The following is a 13,790-nucleotide window of genomic DNA, read 5'->3' on the forward strand; positions in this document are numbered from 1 at the left end:
CAAAATCCCTAAACCAAATCTCTTTGCGAATAGGTATTTTGCTCATCTAGATTATTTTCAGGAAATCAATAACACTTTCGTGTCTACCAATTAACCTAAGATCAGATTCTAGGTTGCTTTCACTACTCTAGAACAAATTAACCACAATCTAGATGAAGAACTCTATTGATTCAATCCGAACAATCTAACAACCTAACAATTCATGAATTCCTTTGAAAACCCTAAACCTAACAAGAGATCTACTCAGACATGGTGAATGAAACAAACATCATGAATAAAATAGATATCATAAAAGAAAGTAATAGAAGAAATAAAGGAGTTCTGAATCTTCTCTGAAGGAGGTTTTGATTCTTCTCTCCTGACTCTCTACAAATCTCTCTCTCTCTCTCCAAAATAAAGCTTAAGTCTTAACAAAACCCTAAAAACTCCATATATATGTCTTAACCACGAACTGGGCTTAATTGCAAATAAGGAAAACTTCTGGGCCGAATCTGCAAATCTTCTGAACTTCAATTAAGCGAGAAATTCAATTGCCGTCAGATATTGGTGTCGATCGACACCGGAAGTTGTGACGCTCGACACTCACACCAAATATGCTTTCCTAATACATTCCTTCGACACATCTTCTCCAAATGCTCCAAAATGCTCCAAAATGCTCCAAAAAGCTCCAATCCATGTCAAATAGTTCCTAATCCTGAAATGACTCAAAAAGACTCGAAAACACTAGAAAAGCTCTATAAATAAGACTTATATCATGACCAAAAACCCGTAAAAACCATGATATATCACTTGTATGTTGAATGTTAAGGACATTTTCTTAATCTCCTTGTCCATATCTACTGCATTTTTGACTTTGTGATTTTGAGCCCAGCACGCCAAACACTCCCTTAAAGCGAATTCGCTTTTTAGCGGTCTTCCACTACTAAGCTTACTCCCTCGAGGACCACATAAGAAATTGCTAATCAATTCAGGGAAAATCCAATTCTGTACATCTCCATTTGGGTGTACGCTCTCAGAATAAGCTTTGCCCCAAGTAAAAGTCAAATGACTATCATTAACAAACTCATTCTCATCCCTATTGGACCGCTTTGCTCCAGCAATCCCATGGATGCACGATATGTTTTCAATGTCAAAGACACAACAACTAAACTGTCTTTTCTTTACCTCAACAATGAACTTGTTCACATCATCTTTCACCTCGAATTCATCTTCATCCACTTGGAAGACGTCAATCTTCATAGCATCTGAGAATCTTGATACCAACATCTCGACTCTTTAGGAGTGACACGCTTGTTGTGCTTGGCAGAAAGTGCACATCTCTGGTGAAACCATTAAGTAGCACCCGTGGTTCACTTAACAATGAATTGAAAGATTCAGCAATGTTAGTAGTCATTATATTGTAGCGATTTGAAGGAGCATAAGATTGACCCCATTTTCTGAAATCTTCTTCTTCCAAATACTTAGTCAAATACAGATTCGCAACTTCTATGTCTCTGAAATGTTTTGAAAACTCTACCTGAGTATAAGCATTAGCAGTAGATTCTACAAGTGGCAGATAAGACTGTCCTCTTAACTTTACTTTCATGTTGTTTCCAAGATGAAATATGCATATACCATGGTGGGAAGCTGGATACAATTCTGAAAGAGCAATTGGTAATTGATGGAGCACGATCAGAAACGAACACCAAATCCGCTGAATCAGGAACGATTGTTTGAAGACATCTAAAAAACCAGCTCCAAGATTTTTCTTTTTCAGAATCGACAATAGCAAAAGCTAACATGTATAGATGATAATCCCCATATTGAGCTGTAGCTACAAGAAAAGTTCCCTTGAATTTTTCCTTCAAGAAGGTACCATCAACAACAATCACTCTACACATCAAAGCAAAACCTCTGATTGACGGGCCAAATGTTATAAACACATACCTGAATTTATTATTAAGAGGATCAACGTCAAGATACACAACTGAACCATGATTTTGTTCCTTGGTCATAAACAACCACTTTGCAATGTTGTGATAACTGTCATTAGGAGTACCTCTAACCAAAAGTTCAGCTGCCTCTTTTACTCTCCATGCCTATTTATAATATGTGTGAACACCGTATGACATTCTATTCCTTTCTAAAATTTATTTTGGCTTCAGTCCAGTCTTCTTCTACCGATAATGACTGCAAAGAAAAGAACCCAACAACTTTGCAGTAGCTTGATGATCATTTGCATGCTTACATGTTGTATTACAGTTATGTTCGTGAATCGTAGTGCTTCAGGACAAAAAAAAAATCAGAGAATTACACCTTCGCATGACGAAGTTTCCAGCTACAAGTTTTGCATCCACTCACCACAAACTGAATACAGCTTAACCATATCCACGAGAATGACCAAAATCACCACCTAGGCTTCACCAAGTCCAGATTGATAGATTAGTTCTAAAATCCACACAAACCACAAACAAATATACAAAAATCCACAGGAAAACAAAACTTCGCAAATACAAAGGCGGAGGATCTTTCATTATCAAACTTGGAGAGAGCGCATAGCTTAGTTTTAGCTCTTTCATCACACAATCTAGACCAAAATCTTCTATGACCATCTCAACTAAATCCTTATAAGTTATATTTACAATAACTGCAGTAAGGGATCCACCCTTTTGCGAATCAAAAACGAAATCCCAGCTTCCATTATCGTTTTGCATTTACTCACCACAAATTGAATACAACTCAACCATATCCACGAGAATGACCAAAATCACCACCTAGATTTCACAAAATCCTGATTGATAGATTAGTTCTCAAATCCACACAAAACACAAACAAATATACAAAAATCCATAGCAAAACAAAACACACATAATCCACCTCAACACAAACAATCCCAATCCATAGCAACACAAACAGTCCTAATCCATAGCAACACAAACAATCCTAATCCACAGCAACACAAACAGTCCTAATCAACAGCACAAACACATAATCGCACATAAACCCCAGCTTAATAACAGTTCTCGAATCCAGAAAATTACATAATCGCTTCCCAAATCAAACCTAATCAAATCCAAAAGCAAAAACAGTCTCTACAATCTAATCAATAATCAAATCGAAGTTAATCCAAAGCACAAACACGATTTTACACTGTGTTTTGATTAGGTGTTTTCATCATTCAAAATCACTAGATTGATTAAAATCCAAAACACAAACACATAAAAACCAGCTCAAAGACAGTTTGCAAATCCATAAAATCACATAATAGCTTCCCAAAACAAGACCTAATCAAATCCAAAACCAAAAAAAATCTCTACAATCTAATCAAACTAACAAATCGAAGCTTAAATCCAAAACATAAACACGATTCTTCACTGTGTTTTGATTAGGTGTTGTCATCATTCAAAATCGCCAAATTGATTCAAATCCAAAGCACAAACACAAAATCACCAGCTTAATGACAATTCTCAAATCCAGTAATCACCTAATCGCTTCCCAAATCGTACATAATCAAATCCAAAAGCAAAAACATTCTAAACAAAAACACATTGAATAAGCAAAACTTACGACGACGAGTGAAGAAGATATCAACACAGAAGCGTGAAGAAGATAGTGACACACAAACTGGCGGGCGGACACAAATTGGAACCCCACTGGCGCTCATCGTCGGATTTTCTTGTCGCCGATTTGTGTTAAGCAAATGCAAAAAGTTATGTATACATAAGGGCTTTTTAGTCTGTTTACTTTAAAACTAATGGTATTAATGTAAGATTATAGAGTGTACGATATTTGTGGAAGAAGAAGTTAAATGTTGCTAGTTTAGGGAATTTCTCAATTGATAACCACGTTTTAGTAAATCCTCTCATCGGTAAAGGGGAAATACACTATAAATGTTATAGAATGAATTAACGTTACAAATATCAAATACTAATTTATTAAATTTAATTAAATTATAAAATGAAAATTATATATATATTTTTTAGTGAATAACTAATCAAAATAAACATATAAGATTTGATATCTAGCTTATCATATTAATTTATTATCTATACTATTAAAGCTGAAGTACCCATTTTTTTACACTAATCTTTTCAAATGAAATAAAATACAATGCTAATTGGGTTACACACGCGGATCTTTTAAAATTAATGGATCTATTAATCGGGTTTAATTATTAAATCATAGTCGTTAATCTAAAGATCAAATCTTAAGCGTTCATTTTAAAAGATTTGATTAACAACATTCAATATTGTATCTTATCGAATTGTTAATCAATTAAAACTTTACCTAAATTTAATCAGAATGGCTACATTTTAGGGAATAAAAATCTCTAAATTTTAGCTTTAATTATATTATTATTAATAATATGTTAATCATTAAATATGTTAATCCAATCGAGATCCTAATAATTCTATAACAAAATATGGCATTTAATTCTATACAAATTATAGAATATACGGCATTTAAGTGTATTTTGTTAATCAATTAAGTTATTCAGCATATTATTAGCATATTCTTTAACTACTTTCTAAATTCTACTAGAAACAAAATCACAATCTTAATATTTTTAAAAACTTGCTCACCAAGATTATCTCTACTCATGCAGCACATCATATCTTGGAATCTCCTCAAAACACTATAAATACTTCTCATTCACAACAACTAATCACAACAATTCGATAAACACAAACAAAAATACATTCAAAATATTGAATTAGCGTAGCAATTTTACTTTTCTTTATCATCATAAAGCTTTTTTTATTAATTGTTTAGTGTTTTTATTATAATATTTTATTGTTTGATTGTTTTTAAATAGTTTTAAACATTTTCCAGTTTGTATAAAATATGTTCATTTTTAGTTTGTATGAACAGGGTCAAGTATGTATATTCATTGATCAAAATGTATTTCTATTCAAAATCGTAGCTCTAAAATTATAAACATAATTTTCCCATTAACTCCATCTCTCCCTATAAATAAAGCATTTATGATTAAAAACACAAAAGTTTAATTAGTCACATTTTCAGAAACTTTTTTTTAAAAAAATATCGAACTGATTTTATTTTTGCTTATCAAATTTTGAATACGTGAAACTGAAACTATAAATATTACATTTTATAATATTTATTAGAAATATATTGTGAAGAAGTAAATTAATATCAAAATTCACAATCTATATTTGTAAAATTCTTAATTTATTTTGAAAATAAAACTTTCTCACGGGTTTATGATAACCAAATTTGTTATATTTATTTTTGTTTGACAAATAATAAAAATGTTATAATTTCTGAAAATAATTAAAATTCTATATTTTACTTCCAATTCATATAGATTTTATAAATCAAAATCTGGCCGGTTCATAGGGTCATGGGTTAATGGCAGTTTTTTTTTGTTTTTAAGATTACCAGTTATCAGCATTAAACTCAAATCGAAAAAGTATCTAATGTTCGGATCGTAAATTAATCAGTCGAACTGACCAAACATGTCCAAAACTGAAAATATCTTATTTGCTAAACACTTACGATATGAAAAAACAAACACTATCTTAGATAAGAAAAATTTAAAAGAAATACAATTTTATTAACGCTTTGAGAAAATGTCATCCGTGCGGTAGCACGGGTTATCCTCTAGTTAATAATTATATTTCACATTTCATATTTATATGATAACATTTTTGAAATAAATAAGGGATAAATAACTCATCACATCACTTATATAATAAAATTGTAGTTTTTCCGCATATTCCATTATTTGAATTTTTAGAACTGAATAGAGATTGTTCATTTTATAATTAATAAATTGTAACGGGTCAAAAAGTTAAACTTGAGTAGTATATTTATATTAATGAAACATATATTTAACACAAATTTTGACTATCCACAATGGTTTGATGTTTACAACACCCACTTTTTAACTTTTAACACTCCATTTTTATACTCAACAATGGTTTTGTTTCATAATCTTACAACACCTTACTAACTATTTCTATTTCATATTTTTCATTTTATTTATGATTGTTATGATTACATATTATTAATCATTGTTAATATTAAATAAAATTAAAATAAGTAAATATTTAATAATTTATAAAATATTTCTCAATAATTTATAAATTCTTTTTATTTTGCAAATAATAAAAATTAGAAATACAAATAGTCATTAATAAAAGTTTTATTATAAACCCATACATTAACAAGAAAATATGGTTTATTTTTTTTTGTGTCCGAATTAAGTGAACAAGTCTCTATTTATAGAGTATGAAAAATTATGAATTTTGGTATAAAAATAAAAAATAAAAATAAATATTATATTATAATTGATCTCAAATAATTGGGTTGGATAAAAAATATCCAAAATCAAAACATTCAATAAAAACATAACATATGTCCTTATCTATATATTATCATATATTTAAAAAGTATCCATTCATTATATGTCATGTGGTGCAGTGAGACCCACTATATTGTGGCCATGTCATCATTTTTTTGGTTTTAAAAATACCATTGTAGTGATTTAATAGTTTAAAAAGTAACCATTGTAAGTAATCTAAGTAACGGGTCAAAATTTTTAGTCAAAATTTGAATATTTATATTCAGTGACATACATTTCTTTTTCTTTTTTTGTAGCCAAAAATCATCTTTAAACTAAAATGAAGAAAATGTTAAATTACAACTAATTAAGCAGTATAAATAAAAGAAAAGAAACACAAAAACTAATTTGATAAAGCAGAGAATAAACTTGACAAGTAATACACCCAATATCCGTTGGTGGTAGGCGTGAAAAGTACCTCATAAGATTTGGTATCGAGGTCATGTATGATCACTGGTTGCAAGTGCGTACGACCATGAAGTAATAACTTAAACTTGTCCAGAATTGCTACTGGATCGAGGGTGCCTTCCGGTTCTTCCAACCACATAAAGGTTTCCGAGAGATCTATCAAGCCCAATTTTTTCCATGGCTCGTTGCCCCCTGAAGGGTCAAGCGTCCATATGACTTGGGTGAGCCAATTTTTCTCGGACACGCTCAAGCAGTTATCGAGGATCCACATGGTGAAGTCGTGAGGGTCACGCACATGGGGAAAGGGACTTTTTGAGATGACTTGAAAAGTTTCGGTATAACGATCGAAAGATAAAACCTTTGTTTCTTCACACTCAGTGAACCAGTAAAGTGACGCATCTTAATACACCGGAAAATAGTTAGCAAGAATTCGATAAGGAGAAGCATAGAAAAGGTACCTCCAAGCGTTCGTGCTGAAGTCGAAAACTATACAAGCGGTAATGTTGTCTAGGCCATTTTCGGATGAATTACATAAGGGTTTTCAATCGTTCCTTTAATCTTATGCTGTCAAAAATGAGCATTTGAATGCCATCTAGTAGTAGGATGCTATCTAGTAGTAGGATTTACCACGAAACTTGGTGTGTCGATACTGTAAAGGCATATCATGCCGTCACAACTACAATGGCAAACCAACTTGCAAGAACTAGGGAACCTAACGGTAGCAACTATGGACGAACCCAGGATTATTCTCATCCTTTGAGTTTCAGCTTCATCATCACCACGGGACACGAAAAGAGCATCTCGACTTCGGGATTGTCTATGACGGATAAACTGTCTTTCCTGGAAACGTTGGGACTCAATACTAGATTGACTTGTACCTCAACAGAAATTTCACATGAAGCCTCTCGAGGATGAGCTCAACAACATCATGTGGTAGCAACTCCACAACACTGGACCGATGTATTGGATGAGGAGTAGCTCGATATGTAAATATTATATTGTCTTAGTATAATTGTGTAATTAGTACTTAGGTTTAATCTTATGTAAGTATATAAAGGCTAAGCCTTCGATGAAATAAACTAAGAAATCCTTTATACTAAACTAGGTTTCTTGACATGGTATCAGAGCAAAACCTAAGTTTTTAGGCATACGATTCGTTACTCTTTTATCTCTAAAGTTCTGTTCTTAATCTCTTCTTTGACCTAAGTACTTCGATCTATTCTTAATCGATCTACTCTTCTATGGCTTCTGATGATTCGATCTTGCGAGAGGAGTCTTCTGTTGTTAAGAGCAGCGGACGTGTTGTTTGAACAAGGAGACGTATTGATCCATATGATCTCTCTTCCGGCGACAACCCTGGTTCAGTGATTTCCCAACCTCAGCTTCGTGGTCCGAATTATGATGAATGGTCGTTGAACATTCGTTTGGCGTTGCGTGCTAGGAAGAAATTTGGGTTTGTGGACGGTACTATACCCAAACCGGACGACGACTCTGAGGATATTGAAGATTGGTGGGCGAATAATGCGATGGTGGTCTCTTGGATTAAACTTACGGTGGCTCCGGATTTGAGCAGTTATTTGTCTCATCATGAGATTGCTTATGATCTCTGGACACACATCAAGAAACGTTTCTCGGTGAAGAACGGGCAACGAGTTCAGCGTCTTAAGGCTGAATTAGCTACTTGTCAGCAAAAGGGATTGGCTGTTGAAGCTTATTACGGCAAACTCACACGATTGTGGACAAGCTTGTTGGATTTCAGAGAGCTAAAACAATGGAGGAAATCGCACAAGAGCGTGAAGAAGACAAACTGCATCAGTTCTTGATGGGCTTGGATGAGGCGATTTTTGGGGCTGTCAAATCTTCTTTGTTGTCTCGGGATCCACTTCCTTCACTTGATGAAGCATATCAAGTGGTGACTCAAGATGAGGAATCACGGCGAGCTGTGCGTGGGTTTGAAGAACGGACGGATGGTATAAGCTTTTCGGTACAGACGGTGCCTCGTTCTCGACCTTCGACGGAGCTAAAAGATCCTTCCTTGGTTTGTTCTAGCTGTGGAAGGAATGGTCATTTGGCAGAAAATTGTTTTAGGAAGATTGGTTATCCATGGTGGTGGGGAGATAGACCTCGGTCTAAGGTCTCGAACCAAAAATCATCTTCCTCTTCGTCGTCTTCTTCCGTGTCTCGTGTGGAACCTGCTCGAGTGAACCAAGTCACGGCCTCTGCTCCTGTTCATGTTGCGGCTTCTATGATTGCAGATGCTGATCGTATTGGCTTCAGTGGTCTCACGGATGATGAATGGAAGCGTTTGCGGGCTGTGCTTAGTGGTCGTACTTTGGACAATACGGATCATCTTTCGGGTAAGTTTTTTGTTGAATCATGGATATTAGATACGGGTGCTTCTAATCACATGACGGGTGATATTGGGTTTCTCACGGATGTGAGTGATATGTCTCCAATGTTTATCAAACTACCGGACGGTCGCCTTACTATTACTACTAAACAAGGCAAAGTCTCTTTAGGATCACAACTTCAGTTGATCAACGTCTTCTTTGTGGATGGATTACAATGTCATCTCATTTCTGTATCACAGTTAACTAGAGATCGTGGATGTCTTTTTCAAATTTCTGACAAAATGTGTATCATTCAGGACCGCATCACCACGACGCTGATTGGGGCAGGTGAACAGCACAAGGGTCTCTATTTCTCTAAGGGTATTGAAGCTGCGTGTATGGCTCAAACGGTGGACGGGTTGAAGGGTGATATGTGGCATCGTCGTTTGGGACATCCAGCCTCTAAAGCTATGGAGATGTTACATTTATCGGATCCTAGTATTGTTGGTAGTTTTGATTTTAAGTCTTGTGACGTTTGTATTCGTGCCAAGCAAACCCGAGAATCGTTTCCTTTGAGTAGTAATAAAACTTCTGAAGTTTTTGAATTGGTTCATTGCGATTTATGGGGATCTTACCGTACTACTTCTCTTTGCGGTTCTCGATACTTTCTTACGATACTTGATGATTTTTCACGTGCCGTTTGGATTTATTTGTTGCCAAATAAAACCGAAACCTCGACTACTCTCTGGAATTTTATTGCTTTAGTGGAACGACAGTTTGAAAAGCAAGTCAAGACAATTCGTAGTGACAGCGGTTCGGAGTTTCTCTCCCTTACTTCTTTTTCCGGGAAAAGAGAATTGTGCATGAGACATCATGTGTCGGTACACCGCAACAAAATGGTCGTGTTGAACGCAAACATCGACATATTTTGAATGTTGCTCGTGCTCTTCGTTTTCAGTCTCATCTTCCCGTGGAGTTTTGGAGTTTTTGTGCCCTCACGGCGGGGTATTTGATCAATCGCACTCCGACATCTATTTTGAAAGGCAAGACTCCTTTTGAGGTCTTGTATGCTCGTCCTCCTCCTATGAATCATTTAAGAGTGTTTGGATGTTTGTGTTATGTTCATAACCAACGTCATGGTGGTGATAAATTTGTGTCTCGGAGTAATCGTTCGGTTTTTCTCAGTTATCCGTTCGGGAAAAAGGGGTGGCGTGTGTATAATCTTGACACGGGTGTTATTACTACGTCAAGAGATGTAGTGTTTTGCGAAAATGAGTTTCCGTTTACCTTACCACGTGCTTCTTTATCGGATACGATACCGGCCTCCTCGTCTTCGTTGTCTTTGCCTACTCTGTTTGACGAGGCTCTTGATACGGATAGTGTCGTGCCTGTCGTGTCCAGTCCTGCTCCGGCTGTGGAGGTTCCTGTGATTGCGTCTATCCCATCTACGTCGACTGGTTCTCCCCTCTCGGCTTCGTCTCGAGTTTCCTCGGGCTCTTCCCCTATTGATTCTCAAACACGGGTATCACCTTCTTCTTCTCCGTTGGTCTTTTCTCCACGTGATGATGATGATGATGATTCTTCTAGCGTGTTGGAGGACGATGACTCTCCTGAGCTGACTAATGATGTTGAACCTGCTATGGGCCGCGGATGTAGACAGAAGTTTCCTTCCACTCGTCTACATGGATACGCGACCAACACCACCCACTTTGGGTCAGATAGTGACTTTGTTGATTCTAGTTGGTATCTGATTGCCTCCTATGTTACTTGTGACCAATTTTCAGACCATCATCAAGCTTTTCTCGCTGCCATCACTGCTGGGGTAATTCCACGTATATACTCCGAAGCTTTTGCCGATGAGAACTGGCGGACTGCGGTTCGTGGTGAAATTAATGCGTTAGAAGACCAAGGCACCTGGACCGTTGATACTCTACCTGCGGGCAAGAAAGCTTTGGGATGTAAGTGGGTGTTTACTTTAAAATATCGCTCGGATGGTACTCTTGAGCGTAATAAAGCCCGGTTGGTGGTTCTGGGAACAACCAAACCGAGGGTTTGGACTATAAGGAAACATTTGCTCCGGTGTGTAAGATGTCTACTGTTAGGACATTTCTTGAAGTGGCTGTGTCTCGTGATTGGGAGGTTCATCAGATGGACGTTCATAATGCCTTCTTACACGGCGACTTAGATGAAGAGGTGTATATCCGTTTTCCTCCGGGGTTTCGCACGGATGATAAAACCAAGGTGTGTCGTTTACATAAATCTCTTTATGGTCTCAAACAGGCACCTCGCTGTTGGTTCTCTAAGCTTTCTAATGCTTTGAAAGAGTATGGTTTTCAACAGTGTGTAAAGGATTACTCGCTGTTAACGTTTGAGAAAGCGGATATACGTCTACATGTTCTTGTATACGTCGATGACCTCATTGTTACCAGCAGTTCTCTTGAGGTTATCACTGGTTTCAAGTCCTACTTGAGCTCTTGTTTTCATATGAAAGACCTTGGTGTCACCAAGTATTTCTTAGGGATTGAGGTTGCACGAAATTCGACTGGTATGTACTTGTGCCAAAGGAAGTATGTTCTTGATATTATCTCCGATACTGGTCTTCTTGGATCTAAACCGGCTTCTCATCCTCTCGAACAAGATCGTAAGTTAGCTTTAGCTACGGGTGATAGCCTTCCGGATCCTTTCCGGTATCGTCGTTTGGTTGGTCGTCTCATATACCTTAATATTACCCGACCCGATCTCTCCTATGCTATTCATGTGTTGTCTCAATTCATGCATGGCCCTAAACAGGCTCATTGGGAAGCTGCTCTCCGGGTGGTTCGTTTTCTGAAAAATAATCCGGGACAAGGCATTCTCTTACGTGCGGGGACAGATTTACGACTCACTGCTTGGTGTGACTCGGACTACGCTGGTTGTCCTCTTACACGTCTGTCTCTTACTGCATGGTTTATTCAGCTCGGGGGTTCCCCCGTTTCTTGGAAGACACGGAAACAGGATGTTGTTTCTCGTTCTTCAGCTGAGTCCGAGTACCGAGCCATGGCCGAAACAGTGTGTGAACTTCTTTGGCTGCGAGAGTTACCAACTGCTCTTGGTGTTGATTGTTCTACTCCGATCCCGCTTCATTGTGACAATCAATCGGCGATCCATATTAGCAAGAATCCGGTCTTTCACGAACGCACAAAGCATATCGAATCCGATTGTCATTTTATTCGGGATGAAATTGTTCGTGGTGTCATTGCTCCTCAATATGTCTCCACGCGTGTGCAACTTGCCGATATTCTTACTAAGGCTCTTGGTCGAAAAGAGTTTGACGAGTTCTTGTCCAAGTTGGGTATTTGCGATCTCCATACTCCAACTTGCGGGGGGTATTGGATGAGGAGTAGCTCGATATGTAAATATTATATTGTCTTAGTATAATTGTTTAATTAGTACTTAGGTTTAATCTTATGTAAGTATATAAAGGCTAAGCCTTCGATGAAATAAACTAAGAAATCCTTTATACTAAACTAGGTTTCTTGACACGATGCCTTTTCAATACCACACTCGATCCATCTCTCTTTGATCCCACAGTGGAACCATGTCTTTTTAACATTTTCTTTGTCTCTCTCTCTCAGATTGATTGAATAGAAGAATTGAGGTTTAGATATATATATAACCACACGCACACGAGCTCAGCAACGACCGACTTCGAACTAGCAAGAGAAAACTTACATTAACGAAATTGCTTGTAAATATTCTAAAACTTCCATTAACGAAACTTCCATTAATCTCTATCTCTATCCAAATTATTTTTATGCTTATCTTATAACATAAATGGTGATTTCAAAAATTTAACCTCAGTCCAGATTTTGTGATGCTTATCTTATTGAAAATAAAAATTAAATAGAAACAAAATATTACGTATTTCATCAAATCAAATAAAATTATAATCACAGAAGATAATAAAAATTGTAATAAAAACTCCCAGTGACATACATGTATAATTTTATATACTACAATAAAAAATTCAATATTTTTTATTTAACACATGGTTTTTTAAAAATATGATAAGATCAACAAATACTTTAAAAATAAACAGTAAGGATGCTTGGATATCATATACTATTGATAGGGGTAGTGGTAGTTTGTTTCATCCAAATCTAATGGTAAATCCGGTTACAAAAGATTGGAATTACTAATTTTTAAATTTATGAATCCCGAAGATATTCGGATCATCGAGGTATGCCAATAAGTCAAGCTTATAAACCAAGAAAATATACCGTTAAGTCAGGTTATAGCTTGCGTAAAATTAGAATGAGTGTAGAGTGGGGTCCAAGCGGGAAAACGGGGAATATTAACCCAAACTATTCTCCGAAGGCATTTTCATACCTAAACTCGTGTACTCTGAATTTTACAACCCAAACCAGCTTTCAATTCAAACAACCAACCTGAACCACACAAATTTTTGTCGATTTCAACCTAGACGTTAACAGGATTTCAACCTCGACGTTAAGATTTTGTAAAACTCAAGTCCAGTTCTCTTGGTTTTTACAGAAGCTTAAGCTTGATTGTCCAAATCTTCAAGATGGGCAGGGATCCTGTTAACGTCGAGGTTGAAATCGACAAAAATTGATGTGGTTCAGGTTGGTTATTTGAATTGAAAGCTAGTTTGGGTTGTAAAATTCAGAGTACACGAGTTTGAGTATGAAAATGCCTTCAGAGAATAG

The 13,790-nt window shown here is 36.2% G+C and overlaps 1 long non-coding RNA gene across 4 annotated transcripts; it reads right to left on the reverse strand.

Annotated features, from left to right (window-relative positions):
• Window positions 1-774: 774 nt before the first annotated feature.
• On the reverse strand, window positions 775-3,680 carry LOC111829392. Of its 4 annotated transcripts, none has more exons than XR_002832880.1 (4): window positions 3,547-3,680; window positions 2,296-2,397; window positions 1,517-2,169; window positions 775-1,352 (listed from the first exon to the last, which is right to left on the reverse strand). It is a non-coding gene; the product is annotated as an uncharacterized LOC111829392 (long non-coding RNA). The 4 variants fall into 4 exon arrangements; XR_002832879.1 differs by having other exon boundaries at window positions 775-1,841; window positions 1,927-2,169; window positions 3,547-3,674; XR_002832881.1 differs by lacking the exons at window positions 775-1,352; window positions 1,517-2,169 and having other exon boundaries at window positions 2,182-2,392; window positions 3,547-3,673.
• Between the last annotated feature and the right edge of the window lie 10,110 nt (window positions 3,681-13,790).

The sequence above is a fragment of the Capsella rubella genome, unplaced genomic scaffold (genome assembly GCF_000375325.1).
Source record: "Capsella rubella cultivar Monte Gargano unplaced genomic scaffold, Caprub1_0 scaffold_7, whole genome shotgun sequence".
In the NCBI taxonomy this organism is placed as follows: domain Eukaryota; kingdom Viridiplantae; phylum Streptophyta; class Magnoliopsida; order Brassicales; family Brassicaceae; genus Capsella; species Capsella rubella.